This window comes from Cololabis saira, chromosome 4 (assembly GCF_033807715.1).
Source record: "Cololabis saira isolate AMF1-May2022 chromosome 4, fColSai1.1, whole genome shotgun sequence".
Classification (NCBI taxonomy): Eukaryota; Metazoa; Chordata; class Actinopteri; order Beloniformes; family Belonidae; genus Cololabis; species Cololabis saira.
The window spans coordinates 9,915,048-9,932,002 of NC_084590.1; the positions used below are offsets into that span (position 1 = coordinate 9,915,048).

At 42.8% G+C, this 16,955-nt stretch overlaps 12 non-coding genes across 12 annotated transcripts; all 12 read left to right on the forward strand.

Moving 5' to 3' along the window:
* Positions 1–1,476: 1,476 nt before the first annotated feature.
* On the forward strand, positions 1,477–1,549 carry trnak-cuu (transfer RNA lysine (anticodon CUU)). Its single transcript has one exon. It is a non-coding gene; the product is annotated as a tRNA-Lys (tRNA).
* Positions 1,550–2,550: 1,001 nt separating this feature from the next.
* trnak-cuu (transfer RNA lysine (anticodon CUU)) lies at positions 2,551–2,623 on the forward strand. The gene has a single exon. It is a non-coding gene; the product is annotated as a tRNA-Lys (tRNA).
* Positions 2,624–3,624: 1,001 nt separating this feature from the next.
* Positions 3,625–3,697, forward strand: trnak-cuu (transfer RNA lysine (anticodon CUU)). The gene has a single exon. It is a non-coding gene; the product is annotated as a tRNA-Lys (tRNA).
* A 1,001-nt stretch (positions 3,698–4,698) lies between these two features.
* trnak-cuu (transfer RNA lysine (anticodon CUU)) lies at positions 4,699–4,771 on the forward strand. Its single transcript has one exon. It is a non-coding gene; the product is annotated as a tRNA-Lys (tRNA).
* Positions 4,772–5,772: 1,001 nt separating this feature from the next.
* Positions 5,773–5,845, forward strand: trnak-cuu (transfer RNA lysine (anticodon CUU)). Its single transcript has one exon. It is a non-coding gene; the product is annotated as a tRNA-Lys (tRNA).
* A 1,001-nt stretch (positions 5,846–6,846) lies between these two features.
* Positions 6,847–6,919, forward strand: trnak-cuu (transfer RNA lysine (anticodon CUU)). Its single transcript has one exon. It is a non-coding gene; the product is annotated as a tRNA-Lys (tRNA).
* Positions 6,920–8,593: 1,674 nt separating this feature from the next.
* trnak-cuu (transfer RNA lysine (anticodon CUU)) lies at positions 8,594–8,666 on the forward strand. Its single transcript has one exon. It is a non-coding gene; the product is annotated as a tRNA-Lys (tRNA).
* Positions 8,667–9,667: 1,001 nt separating this feature from the next.
* Positions 9,668–9,740, forward strand: trnak-cuu (transfer RNA lysine (anticodon CUU)). Its single transcript has one exon. It is a non-coding gene; the product is annotated as a tRNA-Lys (tRNA).
* A 1,001-nt stretch (positions 9,741–10,741) lies between these two features.
* On the forward strand, positions 10,742–10,814 carry trnak-cuu (transfer RNA lysine (anticodon CUU)). Its single transcript has one exon. It is a non-coding gene; the product is annotated as a tRNA-Lys (tRNA).
* A 1,674-nt stretch (positions 10,815–12,488) lies between these two features.
* trnak-cuu (transfer RNA lysine (anticodon CUU)) lies at positions 12,489–12,561 on the forward strand. The gene has a single exon. It is a non-coding gene; the product is annotated as a tRNA-Lys (tRNA).
* Positions 12,562–14,235: 1,674 nt separating this feature from the next.
* trnak-cuu (transfer RNA lysine (anticodon CUU)) lies at positions 14,236–14,308 on the forward strand. The gene has a single exon. It is a non-coding gene; the product is annotated as a tRNA-Lys (tRNA).
* A 1,001-nt stretch (positions 14,309–15,309) lies between these two features.
* Positions 15,310–15,382, forward strand: trnak-cuu (transfer RNA lysine (anticodon CUU)). Its single transcript has one exon. It is a non-coding gene; the product is annotated as a tRNA-Lys (tRNA).
* The last annotated feature ends 1,573 nt before the right edge of the window (positions 15,383–16,955 follow it).

Below are 16,955 nucleotides of genomic sequence, written 5' to 3' on the forward strand. Positions count from 1 at the left end.
ATAGTGGGCAGTATCTGTGCCTGGTGTTCGATTCCCCAATGGAGAGACCAGCTATTTGGTACAATGGACATACATGACTGATACAAGTGAACAAAGGTCAATAGGATAAAAATGACTCCTCCACATACCAGTTGCCGTTGGCCTGCTAAAAAAGCTTTAATTGATGAAGTTTTTCTAAGATAAAACTGTGGATGTTCTGTTCACTCGTCAGTCCTGATCCAGAGGTCCAGCCTGTTAGACTCAGACCAGACACCTTTTGCATTTGCGATGAACCGAATAACCACTACACTACAGAAACTGTCCAGCAGGTTATTGATCATGATTCAATTCATTCAATCATTTAGTTTCTATTCCCCCTTAATCTTATACAAAACCATCTAGACAGGTATGTAGAGACATAGATAGTGGGACATTTTCCACTAGCTAGCTATAGGCTAGCTTGAGGAGCATAGCATCCTCAGCCCCACGTTGGGCGCTGAAGTCACATTTATGAAGTTTGTTTGAAGTGTAGAGTCCAGGTTGAAGGCTAGCAGGAAGGAATCCCCTCCACTGCTGTTCTGGTCACTGAGATGGATTTTACTCGGTGTGAGACTGGTGACATCATCAATGACATCACATGACTGATGACATTCCAGGGTTAGATTAAATAATTCGTAATTATGACAATGTTAGTATAGTGGGCAGTATCTGTGCCTGGTGTTCGATTCCCCAATGGAGAGACCAGCTATTTGGTACAATGGACATACATGACTGATACAAGTGAACAAAGGTCAATAGGATAAAAATGACTCCTCCACACACCAGTTGCCGTTGGCCTGCTAAAAAAGCTTTAATTGATGAAGTTTTTCTAAGATAAAACTGTGGATGTTCTGTTCACTCGTCAGTCCTGATCCAGAGGTCCAGCCTGTTAGACTCAGACCAGACACCTTTTGCATTTGCGATGAACCGAATAACCACTACACTACAGAAACTGTGCAGCAGGTTATTGATCATGATTCAATTCATTCAATCATTTAGTTTCTATTCCCCCTTAATCTTATACAAAACCATCTAGACAGGTATGTAGAGACATAGATAGTGGGACATTTTCCACTAGCTAGCTATAGGCTAGCTTGAGGAGCATAGCATCCTGATAACCGCCAGGTCTACACAGATTTTGACGTACTCAAGCTGAACTTGAGATGCGCTCCAATTGTCTCATAATGCCAAGTGGACGAGAGTAGGTGACATCATCACCAGGTAGTTGGCTTCCAACTGCACCAACTCCTAAAAAATGGACACCTCCGAAATAGCCAATTTGTGAGCATCTACAATTACGAAAAACTAGAAAATCACAAGTTTAGTCACATGTTGTCATTCACCTGTCTGGGTGGTGTCCAGAGGAGTCCAGACGGAAAACTGGTTTCTCTGAAACACTGATTAAACCTGACATTACAGACACTTTTCGATTATTGTTCGTATTTACTAGCATCTGAAGCCCGGCTAGCTCAGTCGGTAGAGCATGAGACTCTTAATCTCAGGGTCGTGGGTTCGAGCCCCACGTTGGGCGCTGAAGTCACATTTATGAAGTTTGTTTGAAGTGTAGAGTCCAGGTTGAAGGCTAGCAGGAAGGAATCCCCTCCACTGCTGTTCTGGTCACTGAGATGGATTTTACTCGGTGTGAGACTGGTGACATCATCAATGACATCACATGACTGATGACGTTCCAGGGTTAGATTAAATAATTCGTAATTATGACAATGTTAGTATAGTGGGCAGTATCTGTGCCTGGTGTTCGATTCCCCAATGGAGAGACCAGCTATTTGGTACAATGGACATACATGACTGATACAAGTGAACGAAGGTCAATAGGATAAAAATGACTCCTCCACACACCAGTTGCCGTTGGCCTGCTAAAAAAGCTTTAATTGATGAAGTTTTTCTAAGATAAAACTGTGGATGTTCTGTTCACTCGTCAGTCCTGATCCAGAGGTCCAGCCTGTTAGACTCAGACCAGACACCTTTTGCATTTGCGATGAACCGAATAACCACTACACTACAGAAACTGTGCAGCAGGTTATTGATCATGATTCAATTCATTCAATCATTTAGTTTCTATTCCCCCTTAATCTTATACAAAACCATCTAGACAGGTATGTAGAGACATAGATAGTGGGACATTTTCCACTAGCTAGCTATAGGCTAGCTTGAGGAGCATAGCATCCTGATAACCGCCAGGTCTACACAGATTTTGACGTACTCAAGCTGAACTTGAGATGCGCTCCAATTGTCTCATAATGCCAAGTGGACGAGAGTAGGTGACATCATCACCAGGTAGTTGGCTTCCAACTGCACCAACTCCTAAAAAATGGACACCTCCGAAATAGCCAATTTGTGAGCATCTACAATTACGAAAAATTAGAAAATCACAAATTTAGTCACATGTTGTCATTCACCTGTCTGGGTGGTGTCCAGAGGAGTCCAGACGGAAAACTGGTTTCTCTGAAACATTGATTAAACCTGACATTACAAACACTTTTCGATTATTGTTCGTATTTACTAGCATCTGAAGCCCGGCTAGCTCAGTCGGTAGAGCATGAGACTCTTAATCTCAGGGTCGTGGGTTAGAGCCCCACGTTGGGCGCTGAAGTCACATTGATGAAGTTTGTTTGAAGTGTAGAGTCCAGGTTGAAGGCTAGCAGAAAGGAATCACCTCCACTGCTGTTCTGGTCACTGAGATGGATTTTACTCGGTGTGAGACTGGTGACATCATCAATGACATCACATGACCGATGACATTCCAGGGTTAGATTAAATAATTCGTAATTATGACAATGTTAGTATAGTGGGCAGTATCTGTGCCTGGTGTTCGATTCCCCAATGGAGAGACCAGCTATTTGGTACAATGGACATACATGACTGATACAAGTGAACAAAGGTCAATAGGATGAAAATGACTCCTCCACACACCAGTTGCCGTTGGCCTGCTAAAAAAGCTTTAATTGATGAAGTTTTTCTAAGATAAAACTGTGGATGTTCTGTTCACTCGTCAGTCCTGATCCAGAGGTCCAGCCTGTTAGACTCAGACCAGACACCTTTTGCATTTGCGATGAACCGAATAACCACTACACTACAGAAACTGTGCAGCAGGTTATTGATCATGATTCAATTCATTCAATCATTTAGTTTCTATTCCCCCTTAATCTTATACAAAACCATCTAGACAGGTATGTAGAGACATAGATAGTGGGACATTTTCCACTAGCTAGCTATAGGCTAGCTTGAGGAGCATAGCATCCTGATAACCGCCAGGTCTACACAGATTTTGACGTACTCAAGCTGAACTTGAGATGCGCTCCAATTGTCTCATAATGCCAAGTGGACGAGAGTAGGTGACATCATCACCAGGTAGTTGGCTTCCAACTGCACCAACTCCTAAAAAATGGACACCTCCGAAATAGCCAATTTGTGAGCATCTACAATTACGAAAAACTAGAAAATCACAAGTTTAGTCACATGTTGTCATTCACCTGTCTGGGTGGTGTCCTGAGGAGTCCAGACGGAAAACTGGTTTCTCTGAAACACTGATTAAACCTGACATTACAGACACTTTTCGATTATTGTTCGTATTTACTAGCATCTGAAGCCCGGCTAGCTCAGTCGGTAGAGCATGAGACTCTTAATCTCAGGGTCGTGGGTTCGAGCCCCACGTTGGGCGCTGAAGTCACATTTATGAAGTTTGTTTGAAGTGTAGAGTCCAGGTTGAAGGCTAGCAGGAAGGAATCCCCTCCACTGCTGTTCTGGTCACTGAGATGGATTTTACTCGGTGTGAGACTGGTGACATCATCAATGACATCACATGACCGATGACGTTCCAGGGTTAGATTAAATAATTCGTAATTATGACAATGTTAGTATAGTGGGCAGTATCTGTGCCTGGTGTTCGATTCCCCAATGGAGAGACCAGCTATTTGGTACAATGGACATACATGACTGATACAAGTGAACGAAGGTCAATAGGATAAAAATGACTCCTCCACACACCAGTTGCCGTTGGCCTGCTAAAAAAGCTTTAATTGATGAAGTTTTTCTAAGATAAAACTGTGGATGTTCTGTTCACTCGTCAGTCCTGATCCAGAGGTCCAGCCTGTTAGACTCAGACCAGACACCTTTTGCATTTGCGATGAACCGAATAACCACTACACTACAGAAACTGTGCAGCAGGTTATTGATCATGATTCAATTCATTCAATCATTTAGTTTCTATTCCCCCTTAATCTTATACAAAACCATCTAGACAGGTATGTAGAGACATAGATAGTGGGACATTTTCCACTAGCTAGCTATAGGCTAGCTTGAGGAGCATAGCATCCTGATAACCGCCAGGTCTACACAGATTTTGACGTACTCAAGCTGAACTTGAGATGCGCTCCAATTGTCTCATAATGCCAAGTGGACGAGAGTAGGTGACATCATCACCAGGTAGTTGGCTTCCAACTGCACCAACTCCTAAAAAATGGACACCTCCGAAATAGCCAATTTGTGAGCATCTACAATTACGAAAAATTAGAAAATCACAAATTTAGTCACATGTTGTCATTCACCTGTCTGGGTGGTGTCCAGAGGAGTCCAGACGGAAAACTGGTTTCTCTGAAACATTGATTAAACCTGACATTACAAACACTTTTCGATTATTGTTCGTATTTACTAGCATCTGAAGCCCGGCTAGCTCAGTCGGTAGAGCATGAGACTCTTAATCTCAGGGTCGTGGGTTAGAGCCCCACGTTGGGCGCTGAAGTCACATTTATGAAGTTTGTTTGAAGTGTAGAGTCCAGGTTGAAGGCTAGCAGAAAGGAATCACCTCCACTGCTGTTCTGGTCACTGAGATGGATTTTACTCGGTGTGAGACTGGTGACATCATCAATGACATCACATGACCGATGACATTCCAGGGTTAGATTAAATAATTCGTAATTATGACAATGTTAGTATAGTGGGCAGTATCTGTGCCTGGGGTTCGATTCCCCAATGGAGAGACCAGCTATTTGGTACAATGGACATACATGACTGATACAAGTGAACAAAGGTCAATAGGATGAAAATGACTCCTCCACACACCAGTTGCCGTTGGCCTGCTAAAAAAGCTTTAATTGATCAAGTTTTTCTAAGATAAAACTGTGGATGTTCTGTTCACTCGTCAGTCCTGATCCAGAGGTCCAGCCTGTTAGACTCAGACCAGACACCTTTTGCATTTGCGATGAACCGAATAACCACTACACTACAGAAACTGTGCAGCAGGTTATTGATCATGATTCAATTCATTCAATCATTTAGTTTCTATTCCCCCTTAATCTTATACAAAACCATCTAGACAGGTATGTAGAGACATAGATAGTGGGACATTTTCCACTAGCTAGCTATAGGCTAGCTTGAGGAGCATAGCATCCTGATAACCGCCAGGTCTACACAGATTTTTACGTACTCAAGCTGAACTTGAGATGCGCTCCAATTGTCTCATAATGCCAAGTGGACGAGAGTAGGTGACATCATCACCAGGTAGTTGGCTTCCAACTGCACCAACTCCTAAAAAATGGACACCTCCGAAATAGCCAATTTGTGAGCATCTACAATTACGAAAAACTAGAAAATCACAAGTTTAGTCACATGTTGTCATTCACCTGTCTGGCTGGTGTCCAGAGGAGTCCAGACGGAAAACTGGTTTCTCTGAAACACTGATTAAACCTGACATTACAGACACTTTTCGATTATTGTTCGTATTTACTAGCATCTGAAGCCCGGCTAGCTCAGTCGGTAGAGCATGAGACTCTTAATCTCAGGGTCGTGGGTTCGAGCCCCACGTTGGGCGCTGAAGTCACATTTATGAAGTTTGTTTGAAGTGTAGAGTCCAGGTTGAAGGCTAGCAGGAAGGAATCCCCTCCACTGCTGTTCTGGTCACTGAGATGGATTTTACTCGGTGTGAGACTGGTGACATCATCAATGACATCACATGACCGATGACGTTCCAGGGTTAGATTAAATAATTCGTAATTATGACAATGTTAGTATAGTGGGCAGTATCTGTGCCTGGTGTTCGATTCCCCAATGGAGAGACCAGCTATTTGGTACAATGGACATACATGACTGATACAAGTGAACAAAGGTCAATAGGATAAAAATGACTCCTCCACACACCAGTTGCCGTTGGCCTGCTAAAAAAGCTTTAATTGATGAAGTTTTTCTAAGATAAAACTGTGGATGTTCTGTTCACTCGTCAGTCCTGATCCAGAGGTCCAGCCTGTTAGACTCAGACCAGACACCTTTTGCATTTGCGATGAACCGAATAACCACTACACTACAGAAACTGTGCAGCAGGTTATTGATCATGATTCAATTCATTCAATCATTTAGTTTCTATTCCCCCTTAATCTTATACAAAACCATCTAGACAGGTATGTAGAGACATAGATAGTGGGACATTTTCCACTAGCTAGCTATAGGCTAGCTTGAGGAGCATAGCATCCTGATAACCGCCAGGTCTACACAGATTTTGACGTACTCAAGCTGAACTTGAGATGCGCTCCAATTGTCTCATAATGCCAAGTGGACGAGAGTAGGTGACATCATCACCAGGTAGTTGGCTTCCAACTGCACCAACTCCTAAAAAATGGACACCTCCGAAATAGCCAATTTGTGAGCATCTACAATTACGAAAAACTAGAAAATCACAAGTTTAGTCACATGTTGTCATTCACCTGTCTGGGTGGTGTCCTGAGGAGTCCAGACGGAAAACTGGTTTCTCTGAAACACTGATTAAACCTGACATTACAGACACTTTTCGATTATTGTTCGTATTTACTAGCATCTGAAGCCCGGCTAGCTCAGTCGGTAGAGCATGAGACTCTTAATCTCAGGGTCGTGGGTTCGAGCCCCACGTTGGGCGCTGAAGTCACATTTATGAAGTTTGTTTGAAGTGTAGAGTCCAGGTTGAAGGCTAGCAGGAAGGAATCCCCTCCACTGCTGTTCTGGTCACTGAGATGGATTTTACTCGGTGTGAGACTGGTGACATCATCAATGACATCACATGACCGATGACATTCCAGGGTTAGATTAAATAATTTGTAATTATGACAATGTTAGTATAGTGGGCAGTATCTGTGCCTGGTGTTCGATTCCCCAATGGAGAGACCAGCTATTTGGTACAATGGACATACATGACTGATACAAGTGAACAAAGGTCAATAGGATAAAAATGACTCCTCCACATACCAGTTGCCGTTGGCCTGCTAAAAAAGCTTTAATTGATGAAGTTTTTCTAAGATAAAACTGTGGATGTTCTGTTCACTCGTCAGTCCTGATCCAGAGGTCCAGCCTGTTAGACTCAGACCAGACACCTTTTGCATTTGCGATGAACCGAATAACCACTACACTACAGAAACTGTCCAGCAGGTTATTGATCATGATTCAATTCATTCAATCATTTAGTTTCTATTCCCCCTTAATCTTATACAAAACCATCTAGACAGGTATGTAGAGACATAGATAGTGGGACATTTTCCACTAGCTAGCTATAGGCTAGCTTGAGGAGCATAGCATCCTCAGCCCCACGTTGGGCGCTGAAGTCACATTTATGAAGTTTGTTTGAAGTGTAGAGTCCAGGTTGAAGGCTAGCAGGAAGGAATCCCCTCCACTGCTGTTCTGGTCACTGAGATGGATTTTACTCGGTGTGAGACTGGTGACATCATCAATGACATCACATGACTGATGACATTCCAGGGTTAGATTAAATAATTCGTAATTATGACAATGTTAGTATAGTGGGCAGTATCTGTGCCTGGTGTTCGATTCCCCAATGGAGAGACCAGCTATTTGGTACAATGGACATACATGACTGATACAAGTGAACAAAGGTCAATAGGATAAAAATGACTCCTCCACACACCAGTTGCCGTTGGCCTGCTAAAAAAGCTTTAATTGATGAAGTTTTTCTAAGATAAAACTGTGGATGTTCTGTTCACTCGTCAGTCCTGATCCAGAGGTCCAGCCTGTTAGACTCAGACCAGACACCTTTTGCATTTGCGATGAACCGAATAACCACTACACTACAGAAACTGTGCAGCAGGTTATTGATCATGATTCAATTCATTCAATCATTTAGTTTCTATTCCCCCTTAATCTTATACAAAACCATCTAGACAGGTATGTAGAGACATAGATAGTGGGACATTTTCCACTAGCTAGCTATAGGCTAGCTTGAGGAGCATAGCATCCTGATAACCGCCAGGTCTACACAGATTTTGACGTACTCAAGCTGAACTTGAGATGCGCTCCAATTGTCTCATAATGCCAAGTGGACGAGAGTAGGTGACATCATCACCAGGTAGTTGGCTTCCAACTGCACCAACTCCTAAAAAATGGACACCTCCGAAATAGCCAATTTGTGAGCATCTACAATTACGAAAAACTAGAAAATCACAAGTTTAGTCACATGTTGTCATTCACCTGTCTGGGTGGTGTCCAGAGGAGTCCAGACGGAAAACTGGTTTCTCTGAAACACTGATTAAACCTGACATTACAGACACTTTTCGATTATTGTTCGTATTTACTAGCATCTGAAGCCCGGCTAGCTCAGTCGGTAGAGCATGAGACTCTTAATCTCAGGGTCGTGGGTTCGAGCCCCACGTTGGGCGCTGAAGTCACATTTATGAAGTTTGTTTGAAGTGTAGAGTCCAGGTTGAAGGCTAGCAGGAAGGAATCCCCTCCACTGCTGTTCTGGTCACTGAGATGGATTTTACTCGGTGTGAGACTGGTGACATCATCAATGACATCACATGACTGATGACATTCCAGGGTTAGATTAAATAATTCGTAATTATGACAATGTTAGTATAGTGGGCAGTATCTGTGCCTGGTGTTCGATTCCCCAATGGAGAGACCAGCTATTTGGTACAATGGACATACATGACTGATACAAGTGAACAAAGGTCAATAGGATAAAAATGACTCCTCCACACACCAGTTGCCGTTGGCCTGCTAAAAAAGCTTTAATTGATGAAGTTTTTCTAAGATAAAACTGTGGATGTTCTGTTCACTCGTCAGTCCTGATCCAGAGGTCCAGCCTGTTAGACTCAGACCAGACACCTTTTGCATTTGCGATGAACCGAATAACCACTACACTACAGAAACTGTGCAGCAGGTTATTGATCATGATTCAATTCATTCAATCATTTAGTTTCTATTCCCCCTTAATCTTATACAAAACCATCTAGACAGGTATGTAGAGACATAGATAGTGGGACATTTTCCACTAGCTAGCTATAGGCTAGCTTGAGGAGCATAGCATCCTGATAACCGCCAGGTCTACACAGATTTTGACGTACTCAAGCTGAACTTGAGATGCGCTCCAATTGTCTCATAATGCCAAGTGGACGAGAGTAGGTGACATCATCACCAGGTAGTTGGCTTCCAACTGCACCAACTCCTAAAAAATGGACACCTCCGAAATAGCCAATTTGTGAGCATCTACAATTACGAAAAACTAGAAAATCACAAGTTTAGTCACATGTTGTCATTCACCTGTCTGGGTGGTGTCCAGAGGAGTCCAGACGGAAAACTGGTTTCTCTGAAACACTGATTAAACCTGACATTACAGACACTTTTCGATTATTGTTCGTATTTACTAGCATCTGAAGCCCGGCTAGCTCAGTCGGTAGAGCATGAGACTCTTAATCTCAGGGTCGTGGGTTCGAGCCCCACGTTGGGCGCTGAAGTCACATTTATGAAGTTTGTTTGAAGTGTAGAGTCCAGGTTGAAGGCTAGCAGGAAGGAATCCCCTCCACTGCTGTTCTGGTCACTGAGATGGATTTTACTCGGTGTGAGACTGGTGACATCATCAATGACATCACATGACCGATGACGTTCCAGGGTTAGATTAAATAATTCGTAATTATGACAATGTTAGTATAGTGGGCAGTATCTGTGCCTGGTGTTCGATTCCCCAATGGAGAGACCAGCTATTTGGTACAATGGACATACATGACTGATACAAGTGAACGAAGGTCAATAGGATAAAAATGACTCCTCCACACACCAGTTGCCGTTGGCCTGCTAAAAAAGCTTTAATTGATGAAGTTTTTCTAAGATAAAACTGTGGATGTTCTGTTCACTCGTCAGTCCTGATCCAGAGGTCCAGCCTGTTAGACTCAGACCAGACACCTTTTGCATTTGCGATGAACCGAATAACCACTACACTACAGAAACTGTGCAGCAGGTTATTGATCATGATTCAATTCATTCAATCATTTAGTTTCTATTCCCCCTTAATCTTATACAAAACCATCTAGACAGGTATGTAGAGACATAGATAGTGGGACATTTTCCACTAGCTAGCTATAGGCTAGCTTGAGGAGCATAGCATCCTGATAACCGCCAGGTCTACACAGATTTTGACGTACTCAAGCTGAACTTGAGATGCGCTCCAATTGTCTCATAATGCCAAGTGGACGAGAGTAGGTGACATCATCACCAGGTAGTTGGCTTCCAACTGCACCAACTCCTAAAAAATGGACACCTCCGAAATAGCCAATTTGTGAGCATCTACAATTACGAAAAACTAGAAAATCACAAGTTTAGTCACATGTTGTCATTCACCTGTCTGGGTGGTGTCCAGAGGAGTCCAGACGGAAAACTGGTTTCTCTGAAACACTGATTAAACCTGACATTACAGACACTTTTCGATTATTGTTCGTATTTACTAGCATCTGAAGCCCGGCTAGCTCAGTCGGTAGAGCATGAGACTCTTAATCTCAGGGTCGTGGGTTCGAGCCCCACGTTGGGCGCTGAAGTCACATTTATGAAGTTTGTTTGAAGTGTAGAGTCCAGGTTGAAGGCTAGCAGGAAGGAATCCCCTCCACTGCTGTTCTGGTCACTGAGATGGATTTTACTCGGTGTGAGACTGGTGACATCATCAATGACATCACATGACCGATGACATTCCAGGGTTAGATTAAATAATTTGTAATTATGACAATGTTAGTATAGTGGGCAGTATCTGTGCCTGGTGTTCGATTCCCCAATGGAGAGACCAGCTATTTGGTACAATGGACATACATGACTGATACAAGTGAACAAAGGTCAATAGGATAAAAATGACTCCTCCACACACCAGTTGCCGTTGGCCTGCTAAAAAAGCTTTAATTGATGAAGTTTTTCTAAGATAAAACTGTGGATGTTCTGTTCACTCGTCAGTCCTGATCCAGAGGTCCAGCCTGTTAGACTCAGACCAGACACCTTTTGCATTTGCGATGAACCGAATAACCACTACACTACAGAAACTGTCCAGCAGGTTATTGATCATGATTCAATTCATTCAATCATTTAGTTTCTATTCCCCCTTAATCTTATACAAAACCATCTAGACAGGTATGTAGAGACATAGATAGTGGGACATTTTCCACTAGCTAGCTATAGGCTAGCTTGAGGAGCATAGCATCCTCAGCCCCACGTTGGGCGCTGAAGTCACATTTATGAAGTTTGTTTGAAGTGTAGAGTCCAGGTTGAAGGCTAGCAGGAAGGAATCCCCTCCACTGCTGTTCTGGTCACTGAGATGGATTTTACTCGGTGTGAGACTGGTGACATCATCAATGACATCACATGACTGATGACATTCCAGGGTTAGATTAAATAATTCGTAATTATGACAATGTTAGTATAGTGGGCAGTATCTGTGCCTGGTGTTCGATTCCCCAATGGAGAGACCAGCTATTTGGTACAATGGACATACATGACTGATACAAGTGAACAAAGGTCAATAGGATAAAAATGACTCCTCCACACACCAGTTGCCGTTGGCCTGCTAAAAAAGCTTTAATTGATGAAGTTTTTCTAAGATAAAACTGTGGATGTTCTGTTCACTCGTCAGTCCTGATCCAGAGGTCCAGCCTGTTAGACTCAGACCAGACACCTTTTGCATTTGCGATGAACCGAATAACCACTACACTACAGAAACTGTGCAGCAGGTTATTGATCATGATTCAATTCATTCAATCATTTAGTTTCTATTCCCCCTTAATCTTATACAAAACCATCTAGACAGGTATGTAGAGACATAGATAGTGGGACATTTTCCACTAGCTAGCTATAGGCTAGCTTGAGGAGCATAGCATCCTGATAACCGCCAGGTCTACACAGATTTTGACGTACTCAAGCTGAACTTGAGATGCGCTCCAATTGTCTCATAATGCCAAGTGGACGAGAGTAGGTGACATCATCACCAGGTAGTTGGCTTCCAACTGCACCAACTCCTAAAAAATGGACACCTCCGAAATAGCCAATTTGTGAGCATCTACAATTACGAAAAACTAGAAAATCACAAGTTTAGTCACATGTTGTCATTCACCTGTCTGGGTGGTGTCCAGAGGAGTCCAGACGGAAAACTGGTTTCTCTGAAACACTGATTAAACCTGACATTACAGACACTTTTCGATTATTGTTCGTATTTACTAGCATCTGAAGCCCGGCTAGCTCAGTCGGTAGAGCATGAGACTCTTAATCTCAGGGTCGTGGGTTCGAGCCCCACGTTGGGCGCTGAAGTCACATTTATGAAGTTTGTTTGAAGTGTAGAGTCCAGGTTGAAGGCTAGCAGGAAGGAATCCCCTCCACTGCTGTTCTGGTCACTGAGATGGATTTTACTCGGTGTGAGACTGGTGACATCATCAATGACATCACATGACCGATGACATTCCAGGGTTAGATTAAATAATTTGTAATTATGACAATGTTAGTATAGTGGGCAGTATCTGTGCCTGGTGTTCGATTCCCCAATGGAGAGACCAGCTATTTGGTACAATGGACATACATGACTGATACAAGTGAACAAAGGTCAATAGGATAAAAATGACTCCTCCACACACCAGTTGCCGTTGGCCTGCTAAAAAAGCTTTAATTGATGAAGTTTTTCTAAGATAAAACTGTGGATGTTCTGTTCACTCGTCAGTCCTGATCCAGAGGTCCAGCCTGTTAGACTCAGACCAGACACCTTTTGCATTTGCGATGAACCGAATAACCACTACACTACAGAAACTGTCCAGCAGGTTATTGATCATGATTCAATTCATTCAATCATTTAGTTTCTATTCCCCCTTAATCTTATACAAAACCATCTAGACAGGTATGTAGAGACATAGATAGTGGGACATTTTCCACTAGCTAGCTATAGGCTAGCTTGAGGAGCATAGCATCCTCAGCCCCACGTTGGGCGCTGAAGTCACATTTATGAAGTTTGTTTGAAGTGTAGAGTCCAGGTTGAAGGCTAGTAGGAAGGAATCCCCTCCACTGCTGTTCTGGTCACTGAGATGGATTTTACTCGGTGTGAGACTGGTGACATCATCAATGACATCACATGACTGATGACATTCCAGGGTTAGATTAAATAATTCGTAATTATGACAATGTTAGTATAGTGGGCAGTATCTGTGCCTGGTGTTCGATTCCCCAATGGAGAGACCAGCTATTTGGTACAATGGACATACATGACTGATACAAGTGAACAAAGGTCAATAGGATAAAAATGACTCCTCCACACACCAGTTGCCGTTGGCCTGCTAAAAAAGCTTTAATTGATGAAGTTTTTCTAAGATAAAACTGTGGATGTTCTGTTCACTCGTCAGTCCTGATCCAGAGGTCCAGCCTGTTAGACTCAGACCAGACACCTTTTGCATTTGCGATGAACCGAATAACCACTACACTACAGAAACTGTGCAGCAGGTTATTGATCATGATTCAATTCATTCAATCATTTAGTTTCTATTCCCCCTTAATCTTATACAAAACCATCTAGACAGGTATGTAGAGACATAGATAGTGGGACATTTTCCACTAGCTAGCTATAGGCTAGCTTGAGGAGCATAGCATCCTGATAACCGCCAGGTCTACACAGATTTTGACGTACTCAAGCTGAACTTGAGATGCGCTCCAATTGTCTCATAATGCCAAGTGGACGAGAGTAGGTGACATCATCACCAGGTAGTTGGCTTCCAACTGCACCAACTCCTAAAAAATGGACACCTCCGAAATAGCCAATTTGTGAGCATCTACAATTACGAAAAACTAGAAAATCACAAGTTTAGTCACATGTTGTCATTCACCTGTCTGGGTGGTGTCCAGAGGAGTCCAGACGGAAAACTGGTTTCTCTGAAACACTGATTAAACCTGACATTACAGACACTTTTCGATTATTGTTCGTATTTACTAGCATCTGAAGCCCGGCTAGCTCAGTCGGTAGAGCATGAGACTCTTAATCTCAGGGTCGTGGGTTCGAGCCCCACGTTGGGCGCTGAAGTCACATTTATGAAGTTTGTTTGAAGTGTAGAGTCCAGGTTGAAGGCTAGCAGGAAGGAATCCCCTCCACTGCTGTTCTGGTCACTGAGATGGATTTTACTCGGTGTGAGACTGGTGACATCATCAATGACATCACATGACCGATGACGTTCCAGGGTTAGATTAAATAATTCGTAATTATGACAATGTTAGTATAGTGGGCAGTATCTGTGCCTGGTGTTCGATTCCCCAATGGAGAGACCAGCTATTTGGTACAATGGACATACATGACTGATACAAGTGAACAAAGGTCAATAGGATAAAAATGACTCCTCCACACACCAGTTGCCGTTGGCCTGCTAAAAAAGCTTTAATTGATGAAGTTTTTCTAAGATAAAACTGTGGATGTTCTGTTCACTCGTCAGTCCTGATCCAGAGGTCCAGCCTGTTAGACTCAGACCAGACACCTTTTGCATTTGCGATGAACCGAATAACCACTACACTACAGAAACTGTGCAGCAGGTTATTGATCATGATTCAATTCATTCAATCATTTAGTTTCTATTCCCCCTTAATCTTATACAAAACCATCTAGACAGGTATGTAGAGACATAGATAGTGGGACATTTTCCACTAGCTAGCTATAGGCTAGCTTGAGGAGCATAGCATCCTGATAACCGCCAGGTCTACACAGATTTTGACGTACTCAAGCTGAACTTGAGATGCGCTCCAATTGTCTCATAATGCCAAGTGGACGAGAGTAGGTGACATCATCACCAGGTAGTTGGCTTCCAACTGCACCAACTCCTAAAAAATGGACACCTCCGAAATAGCCAATTTGTGAGCATCTACAATTACGAAAAACTAGAAAATCACAAGTTTAGTCACATGTTGTCATTCACCTGTCTGGGTGGTGTCCAGAGGAGTCCAGACGGAAAACTGGTTTCTCTGAAACACTGATTAAACCTGACATTACAGACACTTTTCGATTATTGTTCGTATTTACTAGCATCTGAAGCCCGGCTAGCTCAGTCGGTAGAGCATGAGACTCTTAATCTCAGGGTCGTGGGTTCGAGCCCCACGTTGGGCGCTGAAGTCACATTTATGAAGTTTGTTTGAAGTGTAGAGTCCAGGTTGAAGGCTAGCAGGAAGGAATCCCCTCCACTGCTGTTCTGGTCACTGAGATGGATTTTACTCGGTGTGAGACTGGTGACATCATCAATGACATCACATGACCGATGACATTCCAGGGTTAGATTAAATAATTTGTAATTATGACAATGTTAGTATAGTGGGCAGTATCTGTGCCTGGTGTTCGATTCCCCAATGGAGAGACCAGCTATTTGGTACAATGGACATACATGACTGATACAAGTGAACAAAGGTCAATAGGATAAAAATGACTCCTCCACACACCAGTTGCCGTTGGCCTGCTAAAAAAGCTTTAATTGATGAAGTTTTTCTAAGATAAAACTGTGGATGTTCTGTTCACTCGTCAGTCCTGATCCAGAGGTCCAGCCTGTTAGACTCAGACCAGACACCTTTTGCATTTGCGATGAACCGAATAACCACTACACTACAGAAACTGTCCAGCAGGTTATTGATCATGATTCAATTCATTCAATCATTTAGTTTCTATTCCCCCTTAATCTTATACAAAACCATCTAGACAGGTATGTAGAGACATAGATAGTGGGACATTTTCCACTAGCTAGCTATAGGCTAGCTTGAGGAGCATAGCATCCTCAGCCCCACGTTGGGCGCTGAAGTCACATTTATGAAGTTTGTTTGAAGTGTAGAGTCCAGGTTGAAGGCTAGCAGGAAGGAATCCCCTCCACTGCTGTTCTGGTCACTGAGATGGATTTTACTCGGTGTGAGACTGGTGACATCATCAATGACATCACATGACTGATGACATTCCAGGGTTAGATTAAATAATTCGTAATTATGACAATGTTAGTATAGTGGGCAGTATCTGTGCCTGGTGTTCGATTCCCCAATGGAGAGACCAGCTATTTGGTACAATGGACATACATGACTGATACAAGTGAACAAAGGTCAATAGGATAAAAATGACTCCTCCACACACCAGTTGCCGTTGGCCTGCTAAAAAAGCTTTAATTGATGAAGTTTTTCTAAGATAAAACTGTGGATGTTCTGTTCACTCGTCAGTCCTGATCCAGAGGTCCAGCCTGTTAGACTCAGACCAGACACCTTTTGCATTTGCGATGAACCGAATAACCACTACACTACAGAAACTGTGCAGCAGGTTATTGATCATGATTCAATTCATTCAATCATTTAGTTTCTATTCCCCCTTAATCTTATACAAAACCATCTAGACAGGTATGTAGAGACATAGATAGTGGGACATTTTCCACTAGCTAGCTATAGGCTAGCTTGAGGAGCATAGCATCCTGATAACCGCCAGGTCTACACAGATTTTGACGTACTCAAGCTGAACTTGAGATGCGCTCCAATTGTCTCATAATGCCAAGTGGACGAGAGTAGGTGACATCATCACCAGGTAGTTGGCTTCCAACTGCACCAACTCCTAAAAAATGGACACCTCCGAAATAGCCAATTTGTGAGCATCTACAATTACGAAAAACTAGAAAATCACAAGTTTAGTCACATGTTGTCATTCACCTGTCTGGGTGGTG